At 39.5% G+C, this 11,733-nt stretch overlaps 1 pseudogene; it reads left to right on the top strand.

Moving 5' to 3' along the window:
- Positions 1 to 5,128: 5,128 nt before the first annotated feature.
- On the top strand, positions 5,129 to 9,944 carry LOC104433282 (annotated as a pseudogene).
- Positions 9,945 to 11,733: the final 1,789 nt, after the last annotated feature.

Below are 11,733 nucleotides of genomic sequence, written 5' to 3'. Positions count from 1 at the left end.
TTTGTGCGAGAAAGAATTTTCTCAAGTTTTTCAGACCCTATAGAAAATTTCTTTGATATATTTGATAAGTCTGTTTTTAAAAAAGCATTTTCTTTTAAAAGATTATCTTCATTTTCTTTAAGATTGGAAACGAGACAAGTCTAGACTTTTAACTCTTTCGCTAAAACATTTTCCTTTTGTTTTAGAGCTGAGTTTTCTTTTTTCAGTTCGGAAATTCTTTTTGAGAAGTCTTAAGACTAAAGCATAGATCATCAATATATTTAGAAACTTTAACAGGAATTTTGAAACCACTTGCCTCAAATTCTTTGTCGAGTCGATCCGAGTCCGATCCAGTCAGAGTCGATTATGCCATCAGACATAGATTGGCATATTCATTATCACTTTCTTCACACTCGTATCACTCCAGGTTTCGGCTTTGAGAGCTTTTCGAAATTTTTCAGCTTTTCCTCTCTTCTTCTTGAAGAGGACGGTTAGAGTCTGATGTGTCCCTTTTTCTTGCATTCAAAGCGAGACTACATCTTTATTTGGTTCCTCATCATCAACTTGAGACTTGGTCTGCTGTCTTTGAAAGCTTTGTTTCTTTGAGTTGAACCTTCTTCCTTTTCTATTCAGTTTTCTGAATCTTCTTATCATGAGAGCAAACTCCTCATCGTCCATATCATCTTCGAATCGTAACATCGGAATCATCATTTGATTTTAATGCAATGGATTTCTTACCTTTTGGATCTTCATCTTCATTGATCCTTTCCACTTCATAGGACTGAAGAGTTCCAATCAGCTCGTCGACGAGATAGTGGCATAATTCTGCGTCTCTCTTATCGAAGTCTTTATGTGATTCCAATCCCTTGAGAGTCCACGCGGTAGCTTGTTTACCTTCATGGGATCGAAGTTGGTTGACCTTGATTTTCAAAACCATTCACAATATACGTAAAACGACTAAACATGTCAGTTATTGATTCTCGATTTCATTCGAAGGCTTCGTATTGACCGAGAAGAATGTTGATTCTTGTTTCCTTCACTCGATCTTGTTCCTTCATAGGTGATATGCAATCTGTCCCAAACTTCTTTTCTTTGTACCACACGAAGATATTCTATTATATTCAGTTGGTGATAAAGCACAATATAAGGAGTAAATTGCTTTTGCATCGAGTGTCTGTCTCTTGATTATTTCTTCTGAGACATTCCGTTGGTTTCTTCAGTTTCTTTTCCTCTTTCGAGACGATGCGGTGGTAGGAGTAATTCCTTTTTCTACAACGTCCCATTCCAGAGGATCCTTTGATCGTAGGAAAGCTTTCATCTTGTTCTTCCAGATGTTGTAATCCTTTCCATCAAAGTAGGGTGGTGTGGTATTGCTTTGCCCTTCCATCATGGTGCTAGCATACTAGCCATGGATCTTTAACTCAAGTAAAACACTTCAAACAAAGTGAGTACACGGGCTCGATACCAATTGATATTGCTAGTATGAGTACCTAGAGGGGGTGAATAGGTTCCGAAACAATTTATCGATATACGGAAGCGATTCTTAACATATGATAGAAAGTAAATTCTCTCTTAATTAACAAAATGAAATACGATTGAGGTAGAGAGTGAGGAAGAGAAAATTGAACACGGGATTTATAGTGGTTCGGCTTATTCCAAGCCTACGTCCACTCTTCCGCACTTGACCCCACCGGCCATTTGGATTTCACTATGATCAAAAGAGGAGTTACGGCACAGCTTTGCCTTGATTCCACGGTGTAGATGTTTTACCACACCTCCTCAAGGTCTCTCACAAATATAGACTCTCTCTTTTGTAAACAAGTATTCGCTCAAAAGATTTATCTAAACAAATAGGAGCTTCAGACTTTGGAATTCTTCTATCGCGCACACCTCGAACAACTAAGAACGTATTCCTTATATACTCCTTTATGCCATCATATCCGTTGGCACTTACCAAAGGAATTCCTCCAATCTACCCGTTGGACGGAATCAATTAGGAAGATTGTTCGAGTTATTAAAGGAACGTGTTGATAGCCCATCAATCCTGTTCGCCCATACAATCAGGATCTCGGTTTCCATAAGTAGAACCTTCCAATAATATTTAGATAATCATCGAATCTTCAGTCATTGAATCAATCTTGATCAATCAAAGGATTCTTATACGTCTTCTCCAACCACGAGATCTTCTCCGGATGATAAGGTTAAATCTGAACAAAACATCCAGGTTACGGATAACCTTTCTTCAACGGATTAGAAAGCTGTCAATGAGGATAGACTTTGAGTCTTGAGTCGGCTGTCAGGAAGTCTTCGGACTTTAACTAACGAGTTTTGACAGAGTCTGCGACCTTGAGACTAGGCGATGGAAACGTTTTGTCAACTTCAAAACACTTCATGAAGATTTCTCCAACAGTAGGATCTCGTACGAAGAATCATTCACCGTATTGTTCGTGGAACAACTAGAGAACGAAGGGCTGGCCTGGCGATTTCCGCTCGTTGGGCGCCCGCGGGTCGTTCCGAGGCCAAGGAAACTCTCGGCCCGTGACAGAGGGGTGTTTTATGAGAAGGTGGGGGGAGAGAGAGAGAGGTGAAAAGTGAGAATGTACGGAATTAGGAGATCATGAAAATTTAAAAAAAAAAAATTCCAACCGAAAAAAAGAAGAAAATAAGAAAAATTTGTATAGAAGTGTCCTACCAAATTCGCAAGAATTTGGTCGAAAAAAGGTTAGCAAGAGGTTAGTCAAATTAGACTAGGTCTTGTCGTATAAATTTCTAATTAAGATATGATTATCTAGATACGATAAGATGTGAAATCAAGAGACTTTGATATCTCTTATTTGTTGATTCCAATAATAAAGTCAAACATATTCACATCATATAATGTACATTATTTATATATTGAATTTATGTTATAAGATAAATTCATATATATAAATAAAAATAAGATTAAATTGAAAATACTAAATTGTTATTCTTTGTTATTTTGAATTTATTATATCATAATTCAAATGTTATTTATATTGCAATATAATTTTGAATTTATTAATTTAAGAAATTAGTTATTCAAGAAAAATGACTTTCTCATTATGGATATTAGAAATCTTATTCGCATTTATCCCACATTTTCTTTGGAATAATTTTATCCAATTTATATCCTCTTATATCCATCCAATTTTATCTTATTTTGAGCGGACACCAAATGCAAAATATTTATTCGACTACCAAACGCAACATTAAATCTCACTACATGTACCATACAGGTCCCACTTTTCAGAAATTTCAAAACTTTCAAAAGATTTTCTTTGTTGATAGAAAGGACAAAGGGAGTTCTTTTGGCTTAATATCAGAATAATATTCATTATTTATTTGAATTGGTTCTTTCAAGCATTCATAAAAAAGGCCTTCAAATTTGATCAATTCAATTGAGGTATCTGGATTCTCTTCTCTCCCTCCATTACGTTTCTCCCTCCATTACGTTTCCATCATCTCCTCCGTTCCTGACATTCTCTGCCCTTCCTCTCTTCCTCCCAAGAAAACTTTCGTCCTCCTCTTCACGTTTTCTAGAAGTTTTAGAGAAGAAAGGCAACTCTCTTCCTTCCGGTCTCTGCTCTCCCTACCTTGCGAGAAAACTTCATCTTCCTCTGTTGGTTTTCTAGAAGAATTTCAGAGAAGGAAGACCTCTCCCTCTTCCCTCGAGCTTCTCTCGATTCGTCGGGGAATTTTGCCGCCACCTCCCGAAGCCCCATCCATCATCTTTTGTTTCAACCCTAGAATTCCAAATTTCTAGAATTCTCTAACTTACATCTAAACTCATCCACAAGTGTTCTAACCATCACACCATGTTTGAACAAGCTTGGAACACTACAATCCTATATCCCCAAACATCAATTATCATAGCACATGAACGGATTGGAACGTCATGATACCAAATTGAAATCAATTCACTCTAATCACCTAATTGGAGCATGCAAGAGGGTTGTGCGATGATCCTCACTGAAGTCACCAGCATCAAATTTGACTCAACGATGAATGGTTTAATTTTTTGAATTAAAAAAATTAGAAAAATTGCAGCCAAAGCCTTTTGCAATTTTTTTATTTACCAAACACTAGTTAAATCCAAAATTGATTTGCAAATGAGTTTTTACCAAAAGGCAGGCTTTGGCTTTAGGCACTACCATCACACCAAGAGCCCATTTTACACGTTCTCACTTTCCCATTACAAAGAGGGGCAAATTAGGAACAAACAACGACAGTGAGGCCAAGGGCTTATTTGTTAACTTGCCAAACAATAATAATTTCTATTCTTTTGTTTCCGAGACTAGATTTGAAATAAAAATGCGTTTGGTAAAATTTTTATTTTTGGGAACAAATTTCTATTTTTTTGTTTCCGAAATAGATTTGGAATAGAATCGAGAAGTAAAAAAAAAAAAAGTTGATTCTTTATTCTCAGGAATAATTCTAAAATCAAGTCAACATATTTTTCCTTTTTTCTCTTCTTTTTTCTCGTTCTTATTCCCTCTCTCTTGTTCTTCAAGTGTTGCCACTGCCGCCGCCCCCTGCCATCCACTGTTGTCCATTGCCCACTGTCGCCGGTCGCTAGCGAGCTCGCCAAAGGCTTGCCAGGCCAAGGCGAGCTCGCCAGCCCTCGTTTGGTCGGTCGCCAGTCGTCTCAAGGATAGCGGCAAGACGGATGTTGAAGAAGAAGAGAAAAAAAAAAAAGTAATAAAATTATTAAAAATAATAATTTGAATTAAAAATGTTGTAACGGTAGCAAATGCAATTTTATTTCGAGAATTGTAATTTTGAATAATTAGGAAACAGCTTAAAATATTTAAAAATTGTTCTCAAGAATAAAATAAAAAAGAATCATTTTTTATCATAAATTTTTCGGGAAACGGAAACTTACCCCTTAGAACCCCCTTTCTTTTTCTCTCTCCCTCCTCTGCGGCCGAAACGAAGAAGAGAAATCCTCACACATAGTCGCATCATCTCTCTCCCACCTCCTCCTCCTCCTCTTCTTCTTCTTCCTCTCTCGACGGAGCAGGACTTAGCTCGGTCAGAGCGGGTGCGGCCATTCGTCTTTGACGGGACGCCCCGGCGTCGGGCCGCAGAGAGGCTGAGCAACGACGTGAACTAACGCCTGCTTTCCTAACGCGGCCTAATAACCCTTTTTTTTTCTTCCGTCTCAGAATGCATTAAACGACTGGCCCGACTCCCAACGGACGAAGAAAATGTCCGCAACCCCCCAACCCGCTACTGTTCCTTACCGAAGCTCTGCTTCGACACCCGCAATTTAAAACAAGCGAAGAAGCTTCATCGTCTCGTCTTCAGGACCTTGACCCATGCCCAGACCATCCTATGCAACACGCTCGTCGACGCCTGCGTGAAACTCGGCAATCGTAAGCACGCACGCCACGTGTTCGACCATATTCCGCAACCGAACCTCTTCTCCTGGAACGCCCTCCTTTCTGCTTATGCGAAGTCGGGGGATATCACCGGGGCACGAGAGATATTTGAATCGATGCCGAACAGGGATGGAGTGTCCTGGAACTGCCTCGTTTCGGGGTACGTGAACAAAGGGTTGGTGATTGAGTCGGTGAAGTCTTATGATGAGATGTTGAGAGGTGGGAGCGCGAATTTGAATAGGATCATGCTCTCAACGATGCTCATATTGTCTTCAAGTAAGAATCATGTGGATTTGGGTCGGCAAGTGTAAAAAAATCACATATGCTGAAAAAGTAATTAGAAAAATGACCATTAAGAACGTTATATCATGGACAGCAATGCTTGTGGGGTATGGTCAGAGTGGGCTGAGTGAGGATGCTGTCAAGGTTTTCTGTGATATGCAGAAAAATGGCATTGAGCCCGATGAGTTCACAGTCGGGAGTGATTAGCTCATGGGCAAACCTAGCAAGCGTAGAAGAGGGTGCACAGTTTCATTGTAGAGCCTTGGTTTCTGGCTTTATTTCATTTTTGACAGTTTCAAATGCTCTCATCACCTTGTACGGTAAATGTGGAAGCATAGAGGACTCCGAACGGCTGTTCAATGAGATGAGTATCAGGGATGAGGTTTCCTGGACAGCACTTGTGTCATGTTATGCTCAGTTTGGCAAAGCTAAGGAGACCATAGATTTGCTCGAGAAGATGTTGGCCCAGGGTTTGAAACCAGATGCTGTCACTTTCATTGTCATTCTTTCAGCATGCAGTAGAGCAGGATTAGTTGAGAAAGGAAAAATATATTTTGAATCAATGGTCAAAGATTACAGAATTACCCCAATTGCTGATCACTATACTTGCATGATTGATCTTTTTAGCCGATCAGGAAGGTTAGGAGAAGCCAAAAATTTTATACACAACATGCCCCTCCCTCCTGATGCAATTGGTTGGGCACAGCTGCTAAGCTCATGTCGACTTAATGGTAACATGGAAATTGGGAAATGGGCAGCTGGTTCACTGTTAGAATTGGAGCCACAGAACCTAGCAAGCTATATTTTGCTCATAAATATCTATGCAGCAAGAGGGAAGTGGTGACTTTGTGGCCCAACTAAGGCAGGATATGAGAGATAGATCGATAAAAAAGGAACCAGGATGTAGTTGGATCAAGTATGAGAACAGAGTACATATCTTTTCAGCTGATGATCGATCAAGTCCTCATTCAGAACTTATAAGTGCTGAGCTGGACAAGTTGACTGCTAGAATCATAGAAGAGGGATATATGCCAGACATGAGCCCAGTTCTCCATGACATTGAGGAGTCAAAGAAACTGAAGATGCTAAATCGTCATAGTGAAAAGCTTGCAATTGCTTTTGGATTAATATATATTCCTTGAGGCCTCCCAATACGAATTTTTAAGAATCTTAGGGTTAATATAAATTCCTTCAGGCCTCCCAATACGAATTTTTTTGCACAATGCAACAAAATACATATCTAGAGTCACTCAGAGAGAAATAACCATGAGAGATGCAGTTCGTTTCCATATTTTTAGAGACAGAACATGTTCATGCGGAGATTTCTGGTGATATCTTCTCGGTATGATATTTGTTCGAGGGGATAAGACTACCTTTCAGGTTACCATGAGTGACAGAGATTTTGGTTGATCGGATAAAAAGGTTACTAAGGCATTTAGCTTCTTCAGCATCATCCTCATAGCTTTTGAAAGCTATCACACCAAGGGCAGTGAGTATTTCCTGAGAAGATGCCAAAGTTGGGTTTTTCTGCAAGATCCTCGCGAAGTACTTGATCCCAGTAAACCGAGGTGACCTTTTGTGGGAAATGAAACCCTGATAATGTTCATTAGTCTTGCTTTGGTGATGACGTGCATAAATTATAGAAAGCTCTTTGTTTTATCAGGAGGTGTGCTGAGAAAGAGGAAAGAAATATTTTCTTCAATCAGAATTTTTGGCTAGTTCTTGCTCTCTCAGGACATGGAGGTACTAAGGAAAGAGGTTATTTTCAAATCAGAGTTACTTGCATTTTCTTTTGAACTCTTTGGCTGTACAGCTAGAATGACAATTATTGTTCTTTTTCAGATTATGGATTTACAACATGGACCCAGATGTGCTTGAACTCCTTAAGGATGTTAAAAACCGACTTAGACATCAGTTTGAAGCAATATCTGCTTAATCTGTGGCAATTCATTTCCATGTCACTGAAAACACTTAAGCCATAGAAGGAGTAGGGGAATGTTTGGTCAGTAGTCTTCACGTTTTGGAGTTTTTCTTCTTTGTCCAAGGATTAGAATGATTGCAGAGACAATAACAGTGAGACATTGAGGCAGTCTACCACTTCCATGCAAGAGGAATATAGAGCAGAAATACCCTCAGTAACTCTTGCAAAGATGATCACCTATCAATGTCCCAACTACCACATTTTTGGGTAACTCTTCTTCTAGTGCACCAAGCAAAGGCAACACCGTAAGCCAGCAGTTTGTCTCACCATTGAGTTCCGGGAGAGTCCTGGTCAAGTTCTTTATTTGTTTATGAAACAAGCACAAATGAAACAGCAGACACGATATAGATGAATAAAGTGAACAATAAGAAACAAAATGTGCCATTGACTCTCTTGACCAGTGATTTTAACTGGTGCTTGCTGTTGTATTGTATCAAACATGGTTGATTATCAGTATCACTGAACTCCCTTGCAGATTACCAGTTGGATATGTTAGTTTCACTTTGTGGTGCATTTACATTCACTTTCTATGAGTTGAAACATGGTTCGCATTGCTTACTCTGGAGAGGGATTAATACACTGATGCTGCAGCTGACTTGTGCTGTCCAAACAGAGTCACATCTGAATTGGTTTTTATCGACCCTTGCGGTGGTGGCTGCCATGAATGCTGGTCTTGCTGAATCCGTTGAGATCCTGCTGCCCCAAATTCTTGGAAGGAGCTGATAATCCGTTGGAGTCGCAATGGGATGTTGGAGGGGGTGTGATTTTGAATGATCTGGTTCCAATGCTCCCACAAACACCAATAAGTTACTCTGACCATAGTAGGAAAATTGACTGGCAAAAAAACATTTGCCCAAGATAGTAATTCAGACCAGATAAGTTTCTCACAAATACCATCATATTGCAATATTTCGAAGCAATGACACCAAGATAATGGACCCCAGGTGCCTTTTCTCAATATATGCAATACATTTCCTAATATGCCGCTTTCCATATTGAATCATGAAGAGTTTGGAGATCCTCGTATCTTGCCGCAATTTTAGTCCATCATGAGTTATGCGCTTATGATGACATTTGCGAGGAAGGATGTCATCCGTCAACCCTTCTTGACTCAAGATAGCACGTCTTCATTATTATAGACATGCATTTGTTCGTGGTTCAACTTGTAGGCTTTATGTGGCTTTCTTTGATTTTGTTGAGCCAGGGTTGGAGAATGGGAAGCTACAAAGTGGGTGGCTAAAGTGAGAGATGTTGGGTGCTCCCATCATGCACATTCGGTATTTTTGAGAACAAATATGAGTGCAGGACATTTTGGTGAAGGTGGACACCATAGGCATCTTAAGGAAACGACAGTTTTTGACTGCACATTTCTGATGAAAGATACTGGGTCTTTAACAAGTGATTTTGTAAGGCTTGAAATGTCAATCCTGTTGGTGAAAAATAGAATGTGTTGAGGTTTGCACTCAACTAACAAGATCCTGCTACACTCTCTTCCTCTGTTTGTCACTGGTGTCAAGGGACTGCTGCATGCTGTCATGGGGTTTTGGAACTAGTGTAAGCTATCCTCTCCTAGTCAGCTCTTATTTCTTTATTTGTATTCAATTGTTTCATTCGTGTGATATTTTTTTCTTTTAGGAAAAGCTTTTACCTGAATATGTTCTTACTGGAATAACTTCTCTGGCTAACACATTTTGATGTTCTGTGTATGCATGAAAAATCTTTTATTCAAACAAGTTTTATTGTGTGGTAGTCTGTAGTCCTGTGAGACGGTGGTGGTGACCCCAAGCAAAATGAGTTCACGAAAATGACGTGTTCATTTTCCAGATTTGAAAATTTATCTTTTGTTGTTCTGGGAAATTAGTCAATTGTTCATGTTTTTTCCTGCAGTTACTTTAGCATGGGAAGCCCTTAATTCCTTGTTAACTGAAGTCTATTCATTTGACTAGTTGATTGTTACAATGCAGATGGTTCTATATGCAAAGACACCTGGGAATTCCAGTCCCTTTCTTGAGCTTCATTTTGAAGGGCTGCTTGATATGCAGTCACCAGGAACTTATGAGCAGTTGCCTGCCCTTCGTGTACTGGGAGTAGATTGCCATCTGTGAACGCTTATTGAAGTTTCAAAGCCTGTTGTCTTTAAGTTTTAATTCTATGCGAGATTACAGGCCTCAAATCTCCCATTCTTGATCCGAACTTTGTTCTGAGTTTGTTACATAATTTACACAGTTCCATGCTAAGTCCTTCATGTACTATGCATCCATCAACTTTTGGCCCGGGGAACACGTGCAATCCTTAAGGCTGTTTTGTTCCTGCACCTCGTCTTTTCAATTTGCACTTTGTTATCCAAGCTTTGACTGCAATCACAGAGACGGTTGATTTTCGATTGCTAAATCGACGGGAGAATTACTAAAAAAGTCTTAAACCTATTGCAATTGTGTCAATTTAGTCCTAAATTTTTTTTTTGATCAATTTAGTCCTAAACCTTTTATAATTGTGTCAATTCAGTCTTTTCGGCCAAAATTGGCTGGTTGACACTAACGTGGATGCTGGCCGGAGATAGCTGGCCGGCAAACAATTTTTAATAATTTTTAAATTTTTTCGAATTTTTTAATTTTTGTTCGAATTTTTTTTATTTTTTTTATTTTAATTTTTTACCTTCTTTTTCCTCTGGGGCGAGGGCCTGTGAGGTCAACCTCGCCAGCCACTGGCAAGGCTCGCCCCACCGGCCACCGGTGAAGGCGAGCCTCGCCGGCCGACAAGTGAGGCCGACGCCGTGCCACCATCGCCCGGCCAAGGTGAGGATGAGCCTCGCCGTCGGCGGGCAAGGCTCACCTTCGCCAATGGCCGGCAGGGGTGAGCCTCGCCGGCCTCACCTCTGGCCGACGTCGGCCGAGGAAGAAAGGGGTAAAAAAAATTTTGAAAAAAAAATTGGAAAAAAAAATTCGAAAAAAAAATTATTAAAAAATTGTTAGCTTGATTGTCTCCGACCAACGTCGGTTGGCCAATTTTGGTCGGAAGGACTGAATTGGCACAATTATAAAAGGTTTAGGACTAAATTGGCACAATTGCAATAGATTTAGGATTTTTTTGGTAATTCTCCCCTAAATCGACTGGGCCAGTAAAACACTCAAATGTCCTCTCTATTTGTGATTCCGTTTCCCCACTCCTTGCTGGGCTGGTGGCTTGGTGCTGGTGCTTGTTCGTTCGCAGATGGTCAGAGAAAAAAGGCCTCAAGAGGTTGGACGTGCCTTCTGCATCTGCTAATCGTGTGTCCACCGTTTCTTGCTAGATTGTGTTCCTGGGGCCGGTTTCTATCCGTGTTAACAAAAGTGAAATAGGCAGTCATCTGATGGCGAATTCCAGCATCTATTAGCCGCATCACCCTCTTTTGGTTCGTTTTCAGGAGTGAATCATTATTAATTAGTACATGGCCGTCCAGCTAATAAACTCATCTCTAACCTGTGTTTCAACTCCTCGTAAGTTAATTGCACTTATCGTTGGTACAATTTTGTCAAAATTACTAACATTCTTTACACTTCGTAAGTGCATGTTGTTACTAGTAATTATCCAATAATATAATAATTTTCTTCAATTAATTGTTATTAGTAGTTCTATTTGGGTTAGTAATTTCCCGTTGTTGATACTAACTTCTCTTCATTCTTTCTTTGTTGTTCAAATGTAGAGGCAACGGAAAAACTCAACACGCACACTCACTCTCACTTTATATTGCGTTCACTTGAATCTCACCATCAAAAGCCTTCAAGCTTCTTGGGAAAGAATACGATACCGCATAGCATTGGAACATTGTCCAAAAAAATTTAGGGGCTAGCCAATTCAATTTTAAACTATTCAATTTAATCCAATTAGTCCTAAACATTCTAATGAATTATCAATATGGATGCCAGCAGTCCTATGTAACACGAAAGGCCATAGGTAAAAAGTAGAAGATTAAGGAAAAAAATATAAAAAGAAAAGAAAAGATGTATATCAGCCATTGCAATTCTTTTCTTTTATATTTTTTTTTCCTTATACGAACTTTGTCACATGTATCATGATTTTCCACAAATACTTTCTCGCTTGCATTTTAAA

Source organism: Eucalyptus grandis, chromosome 2, assembly GCF_016545825.1.
Source record: "Eucalyptus grandis isolate ANBG69807.140 chromosome 2, ASM1654582v1, whole genome shotgun sequence".
In the NCBI taxonomy this organism is placed as follows: domain Eukaryota; kingdom Viridiplantae; phylum Streptophyta; class Magnoliopsida; order Myrtales; family Myrtaceae; genus Eucalyptus; species Eucalyptus grandis.
Note: the sequence above shows the minus strand (reverse complement) of the source record. Positions and strands in the feature narration are given on the sequence as shown.